The sequence below is a fragment of the Tachypleus tridentatus genome, chromosome 6 (genome assembly GCF_004210375.1).
Source record: "Tachypleus tridentatus isolate NWPU-2018 chromosome 6, ASM421037v1, whole genome shotgun sequence".
In the NCBI taxonomy this organism is placed as follows: domain Eukaryota; kingdom Metazoa; phylum Arthropoda; class Merostomata; order Xiphosura; family Limulidae; genus Tachypleus; species Tachypleus tridentatus.
In genome coordinates, this window is record NC_134830.1 from 8,957,411 (window position 1) to 8,980,238 (window position 22,828).

The following is a 22,828-nucleotide window of genomic DNA, read 5'->3' on the forward strand; positions in this document are numbered from 1 at the left end:
ACAATGTTAAATCCAGATCTATCATGTATTAGACTGTGGAACAATGTTAAATCCAGATCTATCATGTATTAGACTGTAGAACAATGTTAAATCCAGATCTATCATGTATTAGACTGTAGAACAATGTTAAATCCAGATCTATCATGTATTAGACTGTGGAACAATGTTAAATCCAGATCATGTATCATGTATTAGACTGTGGAACAATGTTAAATCCAGATCTATCATGTATTAGACTGTAGAACAATGTTAAATCCAGATCTATCATGTATTAGACTGTAGAACAATGTTAAATCCAGATCTATCATGTATTAGACTGTAGAACAATGTTAAATCCAGATCTATCATGTATTAGACTGTAGAACAATGTTAAATCCAGATCTATCATGTATTAGACTGTGGAACAATGTTAAATCCAGATCTATCATGTATTAGACTGTGGAACAATGTTAAATCCAGATCTATCATGTATTAGACTGTGGAACAATGTTAAATCCAGATCTATCATGTATTAGACTGTAAAACAATGTTAAATCCAGATCTATCATGTATTAGACTGTGGAACAATGTTAAATCCAGATCTATCATGTATTAGACTGTGGAACAATGTTAAATCCAGATCTATCATGTATTAGACTGTAGAACAATGTTAAATCCAGATCTATCATGTATTAGACTGTGGAACAATGTTAAATCCAGATCTATCATGTATTAGACTGTGGAACAATGTTAAATCCAGATCTATCATGTATTAGACTGTGGAACAATGTTAAATCCAGATCTATCATGTATTAGACTGTAGAACAATGTTAAATCCAGATCTATCATGTATTAGACTGTAGAACAATGTTAAATCCAGATCTATCATGTATTAGACTGTAGAACAATGTTAAATCCAGATCTATCATGTATTAGACTGTGGAACAATGTTAAATCCAGATCTATCATGTATTAGACTGTAGAACAATGTTAAATCCAGATCTATCATGTATTAGACTGTGGAACAATGTTAAATCCAGATCTATCATGTATTAGACTGTAGAACAATGTTAAATCCAGATCTATCATGTATTAGACTGTAGAACAATGTTAAATCCAGATCTATCATGTATTAGACTGTAGAACAATGTTAAATCCAGATCTATCATGTATTAGACTGTAGAACAATGTTAAATCCAGATCTATCATGTATTAGACTGTAGAACAATGTTAAATCCAGATCTATCATGTATTAGACTGTGGAACAATGTTAAATCCAGATCTATCATGTATTAGACTGTAGAACAATGTTAAATCCAGATCTATCATGTATTAGACTGTAGAACAATGTTAAATCCAGATCTATCATGTATTAGACTGTGGAACAATGTTAAATCCAGATCTATCATGTATTAGACTGTAGAACAATGTTAAATCCAGATCTATCATGTATTAGACTGTGGAACAATGTTAAATCCAGATCTATCATGTATTAGACTGTGGAACAATGTTAAATCCAGATCTATCATGTATTAGACTGTGGAACAATGTTAAATCCAGATCTATCATGTATTAGACTGTAGAACAATGTTAAATCCAGATCTATCATGTATTAGACTGTGGAACAATGTTAAATCCAGATCTATCATGTATTAGACTGTAGAACAATGTTAAATCCAGATCTATCATGTATTAGACTGTAGAACAATGTTAAATCCAGATCTATCATGTATTAGACTGTAGAACAATGTTAAATCCAGATCTATCATGTATTAGACTGTGGAACAATGTTAAATCCAGATCTATCATGTATTAGACTGTGGAACAATGTTAAATCCAGATCTATCATGTATTAGACTGTGGAACAATGTTAAATCCAGATCTATCATGTATTAGACTGTAGAACAATGTTAAATCCAGATCTATCATGTATTAGACTGTAGAACAATGTTAAATCCAGATCTATCATGTATTAGACTGTGGAACAATGTTAAATCCAGATCTATCATGTATTAGACTGTGGAACAATGTTAAATCCAGATCTATCATGTATTAGACTGTGGAACAATGTTAAATCCATATTTAACATGTATTAGACTGTAGAACAATGTTAAATCCAGATCTATCATGTATTAGACTGTGGAACAATGTTAAATCCAGATCTATCATGTATTAGACTGTAGAACAATGTTAAATCCAGATCTATCATGTATTAGACTGTAGAACAATGTTAAATCCAGATCTATCATGTATTAGACTGTAGAACAATGTTAAATCCAGATCTATCATGTATTAGACTGTGGAACAATGTTAAATCCAGAATTACATGTATTAGAGAACAATGTTAAATCCAGATCTATCATGTATTAGACTGTAGAACAATGTTAAATCCAGATCTATCATGTATTAGACTGTGGAACAATGTTAAATCCAGATCTATCATGTATTAGACTGTAGAACAATGTTAAATCCAGATCTATCATGTATTAGACTGTAGAACAATGTTAAATCCAGATCTATCATGTATTAGACTGTAGAACAATGTTAAATCCAGATCTATCATGTATTAGACTGTGGAACAATGTTAAATCCAGATCTATCATGTATTAGACTGTGGAACAATGTTAAATCCAGATCTATCATGTATTAGACTGTGGAACAATGTTAAATCCAGATCTATCATGTATTAGACTGTGGAACAATGTTAAATCCAGATCTATCATGTATTAGACTGTAGAACAATGTTAAATCCAGATCTATCATGTATTAGACTGTAGAACAATGTTAAATCCAGATCTATCATGTATTAGACTGTGGAACAATGTTAAATCCAGATCTATCATGTGTTAGACTGTAGAACAATGTTAAATCCAGATTTATCATGTATTAGACTGTGGAATAATGGTAAATCCAGATCTATCATGTATTAGACTGTGGAACAATGTTAAATCCAGATCTATCATGTATTAGACTGTGGAACAATGTTAAATCCAGATCTATCATGTATTAGACTGTAGAACAATGTTAAATCCAGATCTATCATGTATTAGACTGTGGAACAATTAGACATGTAGACTGAACAATGTTAAATCCAGATCTATCTATCTGTGGAACAATGTTAAATCCAGATCTATCATGTATTAGACTGTGGAACAATGTTAAATCCAGATCTATCATGTATTAGACTGTGGAACAATGTTAAATCCAGATCTATCATGTATTAGACTGTAGAACAATGTTAAATCCAGATCTATCATGTATTAGACTGTAGAACAATGTTAAATCCAGATCTATCATGTATTAGACTGTGGAACAATGTTAAATCCAGATCTATCATGTATTAGACTGTAGAACAATGTTAAATCCAGATCTATCATGTATTAGACTGTGGAACAATGTTAAATCCAGATCTATCATGTATTAGACTGTAGAACAATGTTAAATCCAGATCTATCATGTATTAGACTGTAGAACAATGTTAAATCCAGATCTATCATGTATTAGACTGTGGAACAATGTTAAATCCAGATCTATCATGTATTAGACTGTAGAACAATGTTAAATCCAGATCTATCATGTATTAGACTGTAGAACAATGTTAAATCCAGATCTATCATGTATTAGACTGTAGAACAATGTTAAATCCAGATCTATCATGTATTAGACTGTGGAACAATGTTAAATCCAGATCTATCATGTATTAGACTGTGGAACAATGTTAAATCCAGATCTATCATGTATTAGACTGTGGAACAATGTTAAATCCAGATCTATCATGTATTAGACTGTGGAACAATGTTAAATCCAGATCTATCATGTATTAGACTGTAGAACAATGTTAAATCCAGATCTATCATGTATTAGACTGTGGAACAATGTTAAATCCAGATTTATCATGTATTAGACTGTGGAACAATGTTAAATCCAGATTTATCATGTATTAGACTGTGGAACAATGTTAAATCCAGATCTATCATGTATTAGACTGTGGAACAATGTTAAATCCAGATCTATCATGTATTAGACTGTGAGAACAATGTTAAATCCAGATCTATCATGTATTAGACTGTAGAACAAAATCCAGAATATCATGTATTAGACTGTAGAACAATGTTAAATCCAGATTATCATGTATTAGACTGTAGAACAATGTTAAATCCAGATCTATCATGTATTAGACTGTAGAACAATGTTAAATCCAGATCTATCATGTATTAGACTGTGGAACAATGTTAAATCCAGATCTATCATGTATTAGACTGTGGAACAATGTTAAATCCAGATCTATCATGTATTAGACTGTGGAACAATGTTAAATCCAGATCTATCATGTATTAGACTGTAGAACAATGTTAAATCCAGATCTATCATGTATTAGACTGTGGAACAATGTTAAATCCAGATCTATCATGTATTAGACTGTGGAACAATGTTAAATCCAGATCTATCATGTATTAGACTGTAGAACAAGACATGTATTAGACTGTAGAACAATGTTAAATCCAGATCTATCATGTATTAGACTGTAGAACAATGTTAAATCCAGATCTATCATGTATTAGACTGTGGAACAATGTTAAATCCAGATCTATCATGTATTAGACTGTAGAACAATGTTAAATCCAGATCTATCATGTATTAGACTGTGGAACAATGTTAAATCCAGATCTATCATGTATTAGACTGTAGAACAATGTTAAATCCAGATCTATCATGTATTAGACTGTGGAACAATGTTAAATCCAGATCTATCATGTATTAGACTGTGGAACAATGTTAAATCCAGATCTATCATGTATTAGACTGTGGAACAATGTTAAATCCAGATCTATCATGTATTAGACTGTAGAACAATGTTAAATCCAGATCTATCATGTATTAGACTGTGGAACAATGTTAAATCCAGATCTATCATGTATTAGACTGTAGAACAATGTTAAATCCAGATCTATCATGTATTAGACTGTAGAACAATGTTAAATCCAGATCTATCATGTATTAGACTGTAGAACAATGTTAAATCCAGATCTATCATGTATTAGACTGTAGAACAATGTTAAATCCAGATCTATCATGTATTAGACTGTGGAACAATGTTAAATCCAGATCTATCATGTATTAGACTGTGGAACAATGTTAAATCCAGATCTATCATGTATTAGACTGTAGAACAATGTTAAATCCAGATCTATCATGTATTAGACTGTAGAACAATGTTAAATCCAGATCTATCATGTATTAGACTGTGGAACAATGTTAAATCCAGATCTATCATGTATTAGACTGTGGAACAATGTTAAATCCAGATTTATCATGTATTAGACTGTGGAACAATGTTAAATCCAGATTTATCATGTATTAGACTGTAAAACAATGTTAAATCCAGATCTATCATGTATTAGACTGTGGAACAATGTTAAATCCAGATCTATCATGTATTAGACTGTAGAACAATGTTAAATCCAGATCTATCATGTATTAGACTGTTAGAACAATGTTAAATCCAGATTTATCATGTATTAGACTGTAGAACAATGTTAAATCCAGATCTATCATGTATTAGACTGTGGAACAATGTTAAATCCAGATTCTATCATGTATTAGACTGTAGAACAATGTTAAATCCAGATCTATCATGTATTAGACTGTAGAACAATGTTAAATCCAGATCTATCATGTATTAGACTGTGGAACAATGTTAAATCCAGATCTATCATGTATTAGACTGTAGAACAATGTTAAATCCAGATCTATCATGTATTAGACTGTAGAACAATGTTAAATCCAGATCTATCATGTATTAGACTGTGGAACAATGTTAAATCCAGATCTATCATGTATTAGACTGTGGAACAATGTTAAATCCAGATCTATCATGTATTAGACTGTAGAACAATGTTAAATCCAGATCTATCATGTATTAGACTGTGGAACAATGTTAAATCCAGATCTATCATGTATTAGACTGTAGAACAATGTTAAATCCAGATCTATCATGTATTAGACTGTAGAACAATGTTAAATCCAGATCTATCATGTATTAGACTGTGGAACAATGTTAAATCCAGATCTATCATGTATTAGACTGTAGAACAATGTTAAATCCAGATCTATCATGTATTAGACTGTAGAACAATGTTAAATCCAGATCTATCATGTATTAGACTGTGGAACAATGTTAAATCCAGATCTATCATGTATTAGACTGTGGAACAATGTTAAATCCAGATCTATCATGTATTAGACTGTAGAACAATGTTAAATCCAGATCTATCATGTATTAGACTGTAGAACAATGTTAAATCCAGATCTATCATGTATTAGACTGTAGAACAATGTTAAATCCAGATCTATCATGTATTAGACTGTAGAACAATGTTAAATCCAGATCTATCATGTATTAGACTGTGGAACAATGTTAAATCCAGATCTATCATGTATTAGACTGTAGAACAATGTTAAATCCAGATCTATCATGTATTAGACTGTGGAACAATGTTAAATCCAGATCTATCATGTGTTAGACTGTAGAACAATGTTAAATCCAGATCTATCATGTATTAGACTGTGGAACAATGTTAAATCCAGATCTATCATGTATTAGACTGTAGAACAATGTTAAATCCAGATCTATCATGTATTAGACTGTAGAACAATGTTAAATCCAGATCTATCATGTATTAGACTGTGGAACAATGTTAAATCCAGATCTATCATGTATTAGACTGTAGAACAATGTTAAATCCAGATCTATCATGTATTAGACTGTAGAACAATGTTAAATCCAGATCTATCATGTATTAGACTGTAGAACAATGTTAAATCCAGATCTATCATGTATTAGACTGTGGAACAATGTTAAATCCAGATCTATCATGTATTAGACCGTGGAACAATGTTAAATTCAGATCTATCTTGTATAAGACTGTAGAACAATGTTAAATCCAGATCTATCATGTGTTAGACTGTGGAACAATGTTAAAACCAGATCTATCATGTGTTAGACTGTGGAACAATGTTAAATCCAGATTTATCATGTATTAGACTGTGGAACAATGTTAAATCCAGATTTATCATGTATTAGACTGTAAAACAATGTTAAATCCAGATTTATCATGTATTAGACTGTAAAACAATGTTAAATCCAGATCTATCATGTATTAGATTGTGGAACAATGTTAAATCCAGATCTATCATGTATTAGACTTGAGAACAATGTTAAATCCAGATTTATCATGTATTAGACTGTAGAACAATGTTAGATACAGATTTATTATGTATTAGACTGCAGAACAATGTTAAATCCAGATTTATCATGTGTTAGACTGTAAAACAATGTTAAATCCAGATCTATCATGTGTTAGACTGTAGAACAATGTTAAATCCAGATCTATCATGTATTAGACTGTGGAACAATGTTAAATCCATATTTAACATGTATTAGACTGTAGAACAAAATCAAATCCAGATTTAACATGTATTAGACTGTAGAACAATGTTAAATCCAGATCTATCATGTATTAGACTGTATCACAATGTTAAATCGAGATGTATCCTATAGCAGACTATGGAACAATGTTAAATCCAGATCTATCATGTATTAGACTTTAGAACAATGTTAAATCCAGATCTATCATGTATTAGACTGTGGAACAATGTTAAATCCATATTTAACATGTATTAGACTGTAGAACAATGTTAAATCCAGATCTATCATGTATTAGACCGTAGAACAATGTTAAATCCAGATATATAATGTATTAGACTGTGGAACAATGTTAAATCCAGATCTATCATGTATTAGACTGTATCACAATGTTAAATCCAGATTTAACATGTATTAGACTGTAAAACAATGTTAAATCCAGATCTATCATGTAGAAACAATGTTAAATCCAGATCTATCATGTATTAGACTGTGGAACAATGTTAAATCCAGATCTATCATGTATTAGACTGTGGAACAATGTTAAATCCAGATCTATCATGTATTAGACTGTGGAACAATGTTAAATCCAGATCTATCATGTATTAGACTGTAAAAAAATGTTAAATCCAGATTTAACATGTATTAGACTGTACAACAATGTTAAATCCAGATCTATCATGTATTAGACTGTAAAAAAATGTTAAATCCAGATTTAACATGTATTAGACTGTAAAACAATGTTAAATCCGTATTTAACATGTATTAGACTGTAGAACAATGTTAAATCCAGATCTATCATGTATTAGTCAGTGGAACAAAGTCAAATCCAGATCTATCATGTGTTAGACTGTAGAACAATGTTAAATTCAGATCTATGATGTATTACACTTTAGAAAATGTTAAATCCAGATCTACCATGTATTAGACTGTAGAACAATGGTAAATCCAGATCTGTCATGTATTAGACTTTAGACCAATGTTAAATCCAGATCTATAATGTATTAGACTGCAGAACAATGTTAAATCCAGATTTATCATGTATTAGACTGTGGAACAATGTTAAATCCAGATCTATCATGTATTAGACTGTAGAACAATGTTAAATCCAGTTCTATCATGTATTAGACTGTGGAACAATGTTAAATTCAGATCTATGATGTATTACACTTTAGAAAAATGTTAAATCCAAATCTACCATGTATTAGACTGTAGAACAATGGTAAATTGTTATCTGTCATGTATTAGACTTTAGACCAATGTTAAATCCAGATCTATAATGTATTAGACTGCAGAACAATGTTAAATCCAGATTTATCATGTATTAGACTGTGGAACAATGTTAAATCCAGAATTAACATGTATTAGACTGTAAAACAATGTTAAATCCAGATTTAACATGTATTAGACTGTGGAACAATGTTAAATCCAGATCTATCATGTATTAGACTGTAAAAAAATGTTAAATCCGTATTTAACATGTATTAGACTGTAGAACAATGTTAAATCCAGATCTATCATGTGTTAGACTGTGGAACAATGTTAAATCAAGATCTATGATGTGTTAGACTGTGGAACAATGTTAAATCAAGATTTATCATGTATTAGACTGTGGAACAATGTTAAATACAGATTTAACATGTATTAGACTGTAAAACAATGTTAAAACCAGATTTAACATGTATTAGACCGTAAAACAATGTTAAATCCAGATCTATCATGTATTATAGTGTGGAACAATGTTAAATCCAGGTCTATCATGTATTAGACTGTGAGAACAATGTTAAATCCAGATCTATCATGTATTAGACTGTGGAACAATGTTAAATCCAGATCTATCATGTATTAGACTGTAAAACAATGTTAAATCCAGATTTAACATGTATTAGACTGTGGAACAATGTTAAATCCAGATCTATCATGTATTAGACTGTGGAACAATGTTAAATCCAGATCTATCATGTATTAGACTGTAGAACAATGTTAAATCCAGATCTATCATGTATTAGACTGTAGAACAATGTTAAATCCAGATCTATCATGTATTAGACTGTAGAACAATGTTAAATCCAGATCTATCATGTATTAGACTGTAGAACAATGTTAAATCCAGATCTATCATGTATTAGACTGTGGAACAATGTTAAATCCAGATCTATCATGTATTAGACTGTAAACAATGTTAAATCCAGATCTATCATGTATTAGACTGTAGAACAATGTTAAATCCAGATCTATCATGTATTAGACTGTAGAACAATGTTAAATCCAGATCTATCATGTATTAGACTGCAGAACAATGTTAAATCCAGATTTATCATGTATTAGACTGTGGAACAATGTTAAATCCAGATTTAACATGTATTAGACTGTGGAACAATGTTAAATCCAGATCTATCATGTATTAGACTGTAAAAAAATGTTAAATCCGTATTTAACATGTATTAGACTGTAGAACAATGTTAAATCCATGTATTAGTCAGTGGAACAAAGTCAAATCCAGATCTATAATGTGTTAGACTGTAGAACAATGTTAAATCCAGATCTATCATGCATTAGACTGTGGAACAACGTTAAATCCAGATCTATCATGTGTTAGACTGTGGAAGAATGTTAAATCAAGATCTATCATGTGTTAGAGTCTGGAAGAATGTTAAATCCAGATCTATAATGTATTAGACTGTAGAACAATGTTAAATCCAGTTCTATCATGTATTAGACTGTGGAACAATGTTAAATCCAGATCTATCATGTATTAGACTTTAGAACAATGTTAAATCCAGATCTATCATGTATTAGACTATAGAACAATGTTAAATCCAGATCTATCATGTAGAACAATGTTAAATCCAGATCTACTGTATTAGACTATAGAACAATGTTAAATCCAGATCTATCATGTATTAGACTATAGAACAATGTTAAATCCAGATCTATCATGTATTAGACCGTGGAAAATCCAGATCTATCATGTATTAGACCGTGGAACAATGTTAAATCCAGATCTATCATGTATTAGACTGTAGAACAATGTTAAATCCAGATCTATCATGTATTAGACTGTAGAACAATGTTAAATCCAGATCTATCATGTATTAGACTGTGGAACAATGTTAAATCCAGATCTATCATGTATTAGACTGTGGAACAATGTTAAATCCAGATCTATCATGTATTAGACTGTGGAACAATGTTAAATCCAGATTTATCATGTATTAGACTGTAAAACAATGTTAAATCCAGATCTATCATGTATTAGTGTGGAACAATGTTAAATCCAGATATCTGTGAGAACAATGTTAAATCCAGATCTATCATGTATTAGACTGTAGAACAATTTTAAATACAGATTTATTATGTATTAGACTGCAGAACATTGTTAAATCCAGATTTATCATGTATTAGACTGTGGAACAATGTTAAATCCAGAATTAACGTGTATTAGACTGTAAAACAATGTTAAATCCAGATCTATCATGTGTTAGACTGTAGAACAATGTTAAATCCAGATCTATCATGTATTAGACTGTGGAACAATGTTAAATCCAGATTTAACATGTATTAGACTGTAGAACAATGTTAAATCCAGATTTAACATGTATTAGACTGTAGAACAATGTTAAATCCAGATCTATCATGTATTAGACTGTAGAACAATGTTAAATCCAGATCTATCATGTATTAGACTGTGGAACAATGTTAAATCCAGATCTATCATGTATTAGACTGTGGAACAATGTTAAATCCAGATCTATCATGTATTAGACTGTAGAACAATGTTAAATCCAGATCTATCATGTATTAGACTGTAGAACAATGTTAAATCCAGATCTATCATGTATTAGACTGTGGAACAATGTTAAATCCAGATCTATCATGTATTAGACTGTAGAACAATGTTAAATCCAGATCTAACATGTATTAGACCGTAGAACAATGTTAAATCCAGATATATCATGTATTAGACTGTGGAACAATGTTAAATCCAGATCTATCATGTATTATACTGTGGAACAATGTTAAATCCAGATATCATGTATTAGACTGTGGAACAATGTTAAATCCAGATCTATCATGTATTAGACTGTAGAACAATGTTAAATTCGGATCTATCATGTATTAGACTGTATCACAATGTTAAATCCAGATCTATCGTATTGCAGACTGTGGAACAATGTTAAATCCAGATCTATCATGTATTAGACTGTAGTATAATGTTAAATCCAGATCTATCATTTATTAGACTTTAGAACAATGTTAAATCCAGATCTATCATGTATTAGACTGTGGAACAATGTTAAATCCAGATCTATCATGTGTTAGACTGTAGAACAATGTTAAATCCAGATCTATCATGTATTAGACTGTGGAATAATGGTAAATGCAGATCTATCATGTATTAGGCTGCAGAGCTATGTTAAATCCAGATCTATCATGTATTAGACTGCAGAACAATGTTAAATCCAGATCTATCATGTATCAGACTGTGGAACAATGTTAAATCCAGATCTATCATGTATTAGACTGTAGAACAATGTTAAATCCAGATCTATCATGTATTAGACTGTAGAACAATGTTAAATCCAGATCTATCATGTATTAGACTGTAGAACAATGTTAAATCCAGATCTATCATGTATTAGACCGTGGAACAATGTTAAATCCAGATCTATCATGTATTAGACTGTAGAACAATGTTAAATCCAGATCTATCATGTATTAGACTGTAGAACAATGTTAAATCCAGATCTATCATGTGTTAGACTGTGGAACAATGTTAAATCAAGATCTATCATGTATTAGACTGTGGAACAATGTTAAATCCAGATCTATCATGTATTAGACTGTGGAACAATGTTAAATCCAGATTTAACATGTATTAGACTGTAGAACAATGTTAAATCCAGATTTAACATGTATTAGACTGTAAAACAATGTTAAATCCAGATCTATCATATATTATAGTGTGGAACAATGTTTAATCCAGATATCATGTATCACAATTGAGAACAATGTTATATCCAGGTCTATCATGTATTAGACTTTAGAACAATTTTAAATACAGATTTATTATGTATTAGACTGCAGAACATTGTTAAATCCAGATTTATCATGTGTTAGACTGTAAAACAATGTTAAATCCAGATCTATCATGTGTTAGACTGTAGAACAATGTTAAATCCAGATCTATCATGTATTAGACTGTGGAACAATATTAAATCCATATTTAACATGTATTAGACTGTAGAACAAAATCAAATCCATATTTAACATGTATTAGACTGTAGAACAATGTTAAATCCGGATCTATCATGTATTAGACTGTATCACAATGTTAAATCGAGATGTATCCTATAGCAGACTATGGAACAATGTTAATTCCAGATCTATCATGTATTAGACTTTAGAACAATGTTAAATCCAGATCTATCATGTATTAGACTGTGGAACAATGTTAAATCCATATTTAACATGTATTAGACTATAGAACAATGTTAAATCCAGATCTATCATGTATTAGACCGTAGAACAATGTTAAATCCAGATATATAATGTATTAGACTGTGGAACAATGTTAAATCCAGATCTATCATGTATTAGACTGTATCACAATGTTAAATCCAGATTTAACATGTATTAGACCGTAAAACAATGTTAAATCCAGATCTATCATGTATTAGACTGTGGAACAATGTTAAATCCAGATCTATCATGTATTAGACTGTGGAACAATGTTAAATCCAGATCTATCATGTATTAGACTGTGGAACAATGTTAAATCCAGATCTATCATGTATTAGACTGTAAAAAATATTAAATCCGGATTTAACATGTATTAGACTGTACAACAATGTTAAATCCAGATCTATCATGTATTAGACTGTAAAAAAATATTAAATCCAGATTTAACATGTATTAGACTGTAAAACAATGTTAAATCCGTATTTAACATGTATTAGACTGTAGAACAATGTTAAATCCAGATCTATCGTGTATTAGTCGGTGGAACAAAGTCAAATCCAGATCTATCATGTGTTAGACTGTAGAACAATGTTAAATTCAGATCTATGATGTATTACACTTTAGAAAAATGTTAAATCCAGATCTACCATGTATTAGACTGTAGAACAATGGTAAATCCAGATCTGTCATGTATTAGACTTTAGACCAATGTTAAATTTAGATCTATAATGTATTAGACTGCAGAACAATGTTAAATCCAGATTTATCATGTATTAGACTGTGGAACAATGTTAAATCCAGATCTATCATGTATTAGACTGTAGAACAATGTTAAATCCAGTTCTATCATGTATTAGACTGTGGAACAATGTTAAATTCAGATCTATGATGTATTACACTTTAGAAAAATGTTAAATCCAAATCTACCATGTATTAGACTGTAGAACAATGGTAAATTGTTATCTGTCATGTATTAGACTTTTGACCAATGTTAAATCCAGATCTATAATGTATTAGACTGCAGAACAATGTTAAATCCAGATTTATCATGTATTAGACTGTGGAACAATGTTAAATCCAGAATTAACATGTATTAGACTGTAAAACAATGTTAAATCCAGATTTAACATGTATTAGACTGTGGAACAATGTTAAGTCCAGATCTATCATGTATTAGACTGTAAAAAAATGTTAAATACGTATTTAACATGTATTAGACTGTAGAACAATGTTAAATCCAGATCTATCATGTGTTAGACTGTGGAACAATGTTAAATCAAGATCTATGATGTGTTAGACTGTGGAACAATGTTAAATCAAGATTTATCATGTATTAGACTGTGGAACAATGTTAAATACAGATTTAACATGTATTAGACTGTAAAACAATGTTAAAACCGGATTTAACATGTATTAGACCGTAAAACAATGTTAAATCCAGATCTATCATGTATTATAGTGTGGAACAATGTTAAATCCAGATATCATGTATCACACTTGAGAACAATGTTAAATCCAGGTCTATCATGTATTAGACTGTAGAACAATGTTAAATCCAGATCTATCATGTATTAGACTGTAGAACAATGTTAAATCCAGATCTATCATGTATTAGACTGTGGAACAATGTTAAATCCAGATCTATCATGTATTAGACTGTAGAACAATGTTAAATCCAGATCTATCATGTATTAGACTGTAGAACAATGTTAAATCCAGATCTATCATGTATTAGACTGTGGAACAATGTTAAATCCAGATCTATCATGTGTTAGACTGTAGAACAATGTTAAATCCAGATTTATCATGTATTAGACTGTGGAATAATGGTAAATGCAGATCTATCATGTATTAGGCTGCAGAGCTATGTTAAATCCAGATCTATCATGTATTAGACTGCAGAACAATGTTAAATCCAGATCTATCATGTATTAGACTGTGGAACAATGTTAAATCCAGATCTATCATGTATTAGACTGTATCACAATGTTAAATCCAGATCTATCATGTATTAGACTGTAGTACAATGTTAAATCCAGATCTATCATGTATTAGACTTTAGAACAATGTTAAATCCAGATCTATCATGTATTAGACTGTGGAACAATGTTAAATCCAGATCTATCATGTATTAGACTGTGGAACAATGTTAAATCCAGATCTATCATGTATTAGACTGTGGAACAATGTTAAATCCATATTTAACATGTATTAGACTGTAGAACAAAGTTAAATCCATATTTAACATGTATTAGACTGTATAACAATGTTAAATCCGGATCTATCATGTATTAGACTGTATCACAATGTTAAATCCAGATCTATCCTATAGCAGACTGTGGAACAATGTTAAATCCAGATCTATCATGTATTAGACCTTAGAACAATGTTAAATCCAGATCTATCATGTATCAGACTGTGGAACAATGTTAAATCCAGATCTATCATGTATTAGACTGTATCACAATGTTAAATCCAGATTTATCATGTATTAGACTGTAGTATAATGTTAAATCCAGATATATCATGTATTAGACTTTAGAACAATGTTAAATCCAGATCTATAATGTATTAGACTGTGGAACAATGCTAAATCCAGATCTATCATGTATTAGACCGTGGAACAATGGTAAAATCAAAACAATCATGTATTAGATTGTTGAACAATGTTAAAACGGATCAATAATGGGTTAGACTGTGGAAGAATGTTAAATCCAGATCTATCATGTATCAGACTGTGGAACAATGTTAAATCCAGATCTATCATGTATTAGACTGTATCACAATGTTAAATCCAGATCTATCATGTATTAGACTGTATCACAGTGTTAAATCCAGATCTATCATGTATTAGACTGTAGTATAATGTTAAATCCAGATCTATCATGTATTAGACTTTAGGACAATGTTAAATCCAGATCTATCATGTATCAGACTGTGAAACAATGTTAAATCCAGATCTATCATGTATTAGACTGTATCACAATATTAAATCCAGATCTATCATGTATTAGACTGTAGTACAATGTTAAATGCAGATCTATCATGTATTAGACTTTAAAACAATGTTAAATCCAGATCTATAATGTATTAGACTGTGGAACAATGCTAAATCCAGATCTATCATGTATTAGACCGTGGATCAATGCTAAAATCAAAACAATCATGTATTAGATTGTGGAACAATGTTAAAACGGATCAATAATGGGTTAGACTGTGGAACAATGTTAAATCCAGATCTATCATGTATCAGACTGTGGAACAATGTTAAATCCAGATCTATCATGTATTAGACTGTGGAACAATGTTAAATCCAGATCTATCATGTATTAGACTGTAGAACAATGTTAAATCCTTATTTAACATGTATTAGACTGTGGAACAATGTTAAATCCAGATTTATCATGTATTAGACTATAAAATAATGTTAAATCCAGATCTATCATGTATCAGACTTTAGAACAATGTTAAATCCAGATCTATAATGTATTAGACTGTGGAACAATGTTAAATCCAGATCTATCATGTATTAGACTGTAGAACAATGTTAAATCCTTATTTAACATGTATTAGACTGTGGAACAATGTTAAATCCAGATTTATCATGTATTAGACTATAAAATAATGTTAAATCCAGATTTAACATGTATTAGACTGTGGAAGAAGGTTAAATCCAGATCTATCATGTATTAGACTGTGGAACAATGTTAAATCCAGATCTATCATGTGTTAGACTGTGGAACAATGTTAAATCCAGATCTATAATGTATTAAACTATGGAACAATGTTAAATCCATATCTATCATGTATTAGACTGTAGAACAATGTGAAATCTTGATTTAACATGTATTAGACTGTAGAACAATGTTAAATCCAGATCTATCATGTATTAGACTGTGGAAGAATGTTAAATCCAGATCTATCATGTATTAGACTGTAGAACAATGTTAAATCCATATTTAACATGTATTAGACTGTAGAACAATGTTAAATCCAGATCTATCATGTATTAGACTGTAGGACAATGTTAAATCCAGATCTATCATGTATTAGACTGTAGAACAATGTTAATTCCAGATCTATCATGTATTAGGTGTAGAACAATGTTAAATCCAAATCTTCAAAACTGGAGGAGCATGGATAAAGTGGGAAGGAATAAATTCAGATTTACAACTAAAGCATTACTAATGATAATTATATTAAGTTTAATATCTGGGTTCCCTGTTGCAGCCTAACAGATATAACAATATTAAAAAATGTTAACACCAATACATCCTTAAAAAGTGGATAGCGTAAGTAATAATTATATCCAATATATTTCTTGAATCAATACCATTGGAAGCACTACTTTAGACTAACGACAACCACATTTCAATCCTCACCAAAAACGAAAGGTTCCCTGTCCTCTATCTCCAAACAAAGCTCCCGGTCAACGTCTTCCTTTGACCCACTTTCTCAGTGTCAACTCCGCCCCCTCCTGCTCCTTTTTCACACACGTGCACCCCTGCTGTCAAAAACCACTGCACACAGTAGGCTCTGATATCCTAACTTCAAAATCGCTAAAAACCAAAGCGAACTTAATAAAAAGTCAATATCTTCCTATCGTGGATTGAAAAGAAACAAAAACACACGCTGAACACCTAGTAGAAAACAAGGTTTTTATACACGTAGTGGATTATCTGATCACAGACACCTGAACCAAAGTTTAGTGTTTTAAGCCCTCATAACTACTGCTGGTCCATGCGGGAGTAAGTTATTAACGAAAAAAATGTTTGTTTTAGAGCAAAGTCATCTGTTGTGTGTCTTGCGTAGAATCAAACCTCGGATTTTAGCGTCATAACTTATTGAATTTACTATTCACTGTCCTCCTAGGAGGGCGTTCAAGGAAAAGAAAAATGAGTTAACAGTTGAACAGTTTGTTCTTTCGCATTAATCTAATGGATGAGGGCTCTATAAAAGTTGGCGCGTTACAATTTGCTATTCATTAAGATATCCACATGTAAGATATCATAGTACAATTAAAAATAACGGTTATATTTATATCTGGCTAAAGTTTTTTTTAATTATTTAAAATTAATTTTCAATTAATTAATGTTATCATAGGAGATGTCATGAAACATCTAGTTTGTTTATACATAACGGTTGAATTGAGTACTAAATCATGTATTAAATCATATAAAATATTAAAAAAGACATGGAATATTTACATGGTGATAGCGATTAGAGTCATTTCTAGGAAAAGTAACCCTAAGTCACAATACTGATTATGTCATGATAAATTTACAATTTAAATAACATTCTTGTACTGTTTTGTTAAAGCAAGTCCACAACGGATTATCTACTGTATCCATGGAAACGAACATTGGAATATTGCGTGCAAGTCTGTAGTCCTAGAAACTTATACAAAAATCCAAACATTCATTTAATTATGTCTTGCCGAAGCGACCCAACATTAGTATAAAATTTTTATACAATATTTCTTAGAAGCATTTCGAGTCATACTGCACATGCGCAAAGTTATAACAATACTATTCTTCGAACATTACTTAAGTCCAAAGGTAACCGTGTTATCAATATAGTTCCTTCGTGTTTTTCTTTTTTCTCCAATTTTTTATTGAGTAAAAGCATCCTAATAAACTGGGAAATCGTTAAACATATCTTCCCTCGTTTCTATAAGTCTTTATCCGAGTGTGTGACAAAATGGTACGACTTGAAATAAACGCGATTAATATCAACCGCAAAGTGGCAAGTCTTTGGTAATGTAACTAATCACCAGCCTTATGAAACGCTACTTTTGAAAAGGTGGTCTTAATGCGTAAGTACTAAGAGATCCGAGAAAAAAATATACATATTACGTGAACCTTAGAAATAAAAATTATATTTTATAGGAAACTTAGTTGTATATAGAACTCACCCTCGGTTACGAACTTCTTTATCTTCTGTTTCTCTACTCGGGCTGAGAGGGATATTGTCCAGGAATTGTCTAGTTCATAATTTAGGGGAAACAAAATCTTTATTGAATCGAAACAATATTTACCCTGCTGTGGATCACCAGAAATTTAAATGAGTTGAATAGAATAATGGATCTCTCTCATACGGTCACAGTGTCTGAAGTCTTGCAAAATTTTACCGTCGATTACATTGTCATGGAGTACTTGGCAGTTTAGTTAATTGGTAACATTCTTATTATAATAAAAAATACTTTCAAATGTCATAAAAAAAACTTAATATTTTGTCAAATCCTTTTCTCTGTTATTGTTTTTAATTTACCTGCAACGTAAGGAAGTTCCAAAATATTTTCATCAGAAATTCCGTGTACATTTTCAGTGCGAAATCTACAAAATAACCTTAAATGCGTCCGAAAAAATTGTTTCATGTCATTTTAAGCCTAATTGAACTGAAACCAAAGCTTTTTCAGTGAAATCATTTGGAATCCTTTATATTCTGAATCAAGTTTTTAGAAACTTGATTTTGGTTTCTTTTACCAGCTTTGCCTTGATCCAGGATTTTGTTTTTCTACGCTATGGAAAGTTTTTAACAATATTATCATTAAACTTGGTTTAACTGCTTTTCAGTTAAGGAAACACTAACCCTGAAATTCACTCTAGTCAGACATAACACATTAAGCTTCAAAGTGAAGAAATTTAACTTGAAATCATGAAACCTTTTCAAGAGTAAAAATTGCATACATAAGTATGATCGACTCCTTCAGATTACAAAAGATTGCTTCGTAACAATCCTTCATAACGAAACCATCCAAATAATTCAAACTGTAGCATTATCACAAACTGAACAAGACACTCAAGTGGCAAACAGAAAATTAGGTTTACATTGCTGACCCATTCATGTAGAAACACCTTTCCTATCACAGAATACGAAAGTAACTGGCACATATATGACCAATAATAATAACTTTACTGTATACTGTGGATAAGAACATTTGTGAAATCCATTTACTTCAAGCATACCCGTCACACACATACTCGTGACAAGCGTTCAGCGTCCGATATGGAAAACACGAAAACGAGAGGCGCCGAATTTTTGCACGTATTACGTCATCGCGTTAGAGGTTGGTCAGCTGCAGCCCCATCTACTACTTACCTAGTAAAGCGCAAATAAAGCTAACTTATTTTATTTCTCTCATAGCGTTTACACGTATAGCAACGAAATGATACCTAAAGAGGTTATAACTCGCTATGTAAAGTCATAGTTATTTAATTAATGTAAGGACAAATACAATGAGTGTATGTGTTTGTGTAAGTATTAATGTGCACAACTGATTTAAGTTACAAACTCACATGTGTAGAAAGATCACTGAAAAGTGTAATTAAAAAATAAAGAACTTTTTAGTATCATAGAAGCAGCGTGATAGGAATAACTCCACAAAATAATATTCAAACAAAAATTTTGAAACAAACACAAAAACTACTTCATATTTATTGAACATTAATATGAAACTTACAATTTTTTTTATCTATAAACGTATAACAATTCGAAAACAAAAACGTTGCTCGGTTACCAGTCCTTTCCGGATTTAACACATTCACAAGCAAGCGTACCTTTGTACATGTTAACAGCCCAGAGTACACTGTTCATTTTCTGGGGTAAGATTCGATCTCCATGTTACGTATGAATAGTATATAGCTTCAGTATAGAATAAGGTATCTGAAACCGTTTTTTATTTTTTATTGTGTTTTGTTTTCATGATCAGAGTTGCACAACGAACTGACTAGACATGTTTCAGACGTAGGAACAAATTTGATTTGAAATAAGTGACACTTAAATTCTAAAAATGATATTACAGGGGATAATTATGGGTTTGCCAGATATTTTATAACTTATTCTGTGATACACTTTAAATTTTTCATGGGATTGTTGTCGAGCGGTTCATTTTCAATGTCCTTTTGGTGTCACCAGGTGTCTACATATTCGTTATATTGAAATAAATCACTATAATATTGCTATTGTTTGTCATTAAGCACAAAGCTGCACAAAGAGCTATCTATGCAATAATATTGTAAAAGTACAATAAAAATGTTTAGATTTTATAACGACAGGGAGTTGTTGTCTCTTATTAAGCACAAAGCTTCTTAAAGGGTTATCTGTGCTTTGCTCACCACGGGTATCGAAACTCTTATTTCTAACAGTACAAGTCCGCAGACATACCACTGTGCCACTAGGGGTAAAAACAGTAGGGTTAATATATACGTAACCTAGCTAGCTATATTAATATAGAAATTTTTAATTGTACAAAAAATACTGAAACAAAAAGGTCAAAACTGAGTAAGTTAAACTTTGAAACATTTTATCCCTACTCTGACAAGTCACTCTGATTATGTTAGTCTGAGAAGGGGAAGCTCGCGTCACTGCGAATATTTTTTGGCAAGATATTTTTGTCTCGTAGTTTTCTCCCCCTTCCTCCAAACAAAGTTAAGCGCTTTTGTTAGTACATCAATAATAAACTTTCAAGGACAAAGGCTGCTGAAAGTATAGCAATTTCTTTTAAGTTCGTTCCGTTCTTACTGGGCGCGCCTAAGTGCGATTTTAGAAAGTCTAAGGTTTAAATTCCCAGTATAAATTTTATTTTTTGCAGTTAAGCGCAAAGCTACACAGTGGGATATTTGTGCTCTGCCCACCACAGGTATTGAAATCCGGTTTGTAGCATCGTAAGTTTCAGACATACCACTGGGGTGCCGCAGTGTATAGCGGAATACATTCCATAGGTTTAGACGAAAGCAAGTTATAAAACGGACAATCAACTATACGATTACAAGTAGCCGTATAAACGGATATCGCTGACTGCTTCTTTTTCCTCCGCTCAGCACGTTATAAAACCTCGTACGGCTATGCCTGAACCTAATGAAAACTAATTTGGGCTTTGTGTTACCTGTAATTACACGAAAGAAAGAGAAGCAGTTCTGAATCTTATACAGTTTAATGTTGTGTTTATACCAAGTGTTTTGGGGTATTAGAACTGATAGTAGCTTATTCTCTTTTTTTTTTTTTATCAGAAAACAAACATACACCACATATTTTTAATGTCGTTTCTGAGAGAAGTGTTTTAGATTTTTTTTTTGCATTTTCATTTATCGGATACAGTAATTCTCAAGCTTTGACGATACCCTTTGTTTTATTGATTTATTCTGTAATTTTATGTTAGTTCATGAGAGATATTACATATAATTACAGTTTTAATCTATAAACAAACATGTAGTGATATAAAGGACAATTTTAGATGTTGTATGCATTTCTATTGAGGAAAATGAAAAAATAAGTAGTTTTGTTTTTATAAATATATCTTTTTAATGCCCAAACAGTATTTCTGCTTAATTCAAAACAATCACGTGCATATGACCATACTTCCAGTCTGTCATTGACTTTTCGGTTCCACCCACATCGCCTGCTGGGTACTGCTCACTCGAATACAGAGACCAGCTAATCCACTTTTCCCCTTACTTCCAGTAAAATAAGTTCTAGAGTTCTAACATAATAACACTAACGTAATGATGTATTTAAAGTTGTCAGAGGTTTAATGTTTCATTCCTTCACTTTTTCATTTCTTTTAATATTTGTTTGGGGTTAAACTTAAAACTACACAAAGAGCTATTCTGCCCACCGTTATAAAAACGTGATTTCTAACAGTATAATTTTGGAGATATATTATATTATTTAATACTCGTAAGGCTTACCAAGCGTAACTACATCTCTTTTAAAATGTGGCCAAGCGTGTTAAGGCGTGCGACTCGTAATCTGAGGATCGCGGGTTCGCATCCCGGTCGCGCCAAACATACTCGCCCTTTCAGCCGTGGGGGCATTATAATGTGACGGTCAATCCCACTATTCGTTGGTAAAAGAGTAGCCCAAGAGTTGGCGGTGGGTGGTGATAACTAGCTGCCTTCCCTCTAGTCTTACACTGCTAAATTAGGGACGGCTAGCACAGATAGCCCTCGAGTAGGTTTG

At 31.4% G+C, this 22,828-nt stretch overlaps 1 long non-coding RNA gene across 1 annotated transcript in view; it reads right to left on the reverse strand.

Annotated features, from left to right (window-relative positions):
• The window catches only part of LOC143251904 (uncharacterized), an 89,855-nt gene extending 69,987 nt beyond the window's left edge, over positions 1-19,868 (reverse strand). The window contains exon 1 of the long non-coding RNA XR_013028701.1: positions 18,783-19,868. This is a non-coding gene — a long non-coding RNA (uncharacterized LOC143251904). The remainder of the gene's footprint in view (positions 1-18,782) is intronic.
• Positions 19,869-22,828: the final 2,960 nt, after the last annotated feature.